The sequence below is a fragment of the Notothenia coriiceps genome, unplaced genomic scaffold (assembly GCF_000735185.1).
Source record: "Notothenia coriiceps isolate Sejong01 unplaced genomic scaffold, NC01 NC01_scaffold00036305, whole genome shotgun sequence".
NCBI classification, from domain to species: Eukaryota; Metazoa; Chordata; class Actinopteri; order Perciformes; family Nototheniidae; genus Notothenia; species Notothenia coriiceps.
Genome location: NW_011369006.1, coordinates 45,082 through 46,390, shown reverse-complemented (window position 1 = coordinate 46,390; position 1,309 = coordinate 45,082).

Below are 1,309 nucleotides of genomic sequence, written 5' to 3'. Positions count from 1 at the left end.
GGGGGGAGAGAAGAGATAACATAACTACACCTTAAACACCATAGAGAGTAACATCTAAGGTGTGGACGCAGTTAGACCAACATAGCAGGAGGGGGCAGGAAATAGCGTATGTCGTGATAAACATAAACTGCAGGCACTTGTATCGCTAGCTAACAGTAGCAGTCAAACACTTCACTGTCATTAAACCCTCTTCAGCGCTGCTTGAAATGTTTTACCATGGAGTATAAACAAACAACATTTGTTGAATAAGAGGTCAATCCAACCCTTCTTAACAAACTGGCTGGAAATGGCAAGTTCAGACTATTCCTCCATTTCAATCAAATGCAAACTTGCAAAGTAACCGGGGCATAACCTTGTGACATTTAATAAGACATTTCAATGTTTTATATATGAGAATAATTATACTGCTTTTACACCATTGATACACACATCATCTTGAGCCTCCTATGCTGCAGCAATGAACTTAAATCACCCCATTTCAATAAGCCTTTTCTTCCAAGCACACAACAGATTTACATACTGTACTTCCAGGTTCATGGTCCCCGGCTCTCTGTGGCCTCATTTCGTATGCAGGTTCATCTGGCCGGGGACAGCGTGGCCCTCACTGCAGAGTGGCCCGATGGAGTCCCCAGGGCAAAGCCCTCTGCTCAAGGACCCCAGGGTCCCTGCTTACCTGCTTCAGTTCATATGAGCAGCTATGGCCGCCATATGTGAAGCTGCAGGAAAGCAGATGCTGTTTTTTCATTTGTGAAATCATGTTTTTGGAAAGCACTCAGCATTTTGATGGCCAGAGTCGACTCAGTCAGAGTGTGAAGAGCAAAGGGCAGCGAGGAGGCAGCAGGCTCACACTGCAGCATCTGATCATCACCGAGGATATGCTGAGTCTGCAAAGCGGTGGCACGGCATTTTCTCATGTGTTAACACTTGTGTAAGCCATTGAAGTGCACACAGTACAAAGACACACACACGCAGCCTTGATGTGGACCTGTCTGAGCGCGAGCAGTTTCTCTGTCAGTCATCTGCTGATGCTGATAGACAATACGGGGGTGAGGATGCGTGTCAGAAGGAGAAAAGCCTGAATGAAATGACAGATTCTCTAGCCGTTCCTCTCCTCCACCACCTCCATCTCTCCCTGACCCGGCACATCTCACACACAGCCGCCATGACAGGCCTGACACCTGTCAGTCATACACAGAGACAGGCTGAGAGGACAGCAGCATACACAGCTCCACATGCTCCTGCAGCACAGCACCCAACTCACACACACACACACACACACACACACACACACACACACACACACACACAC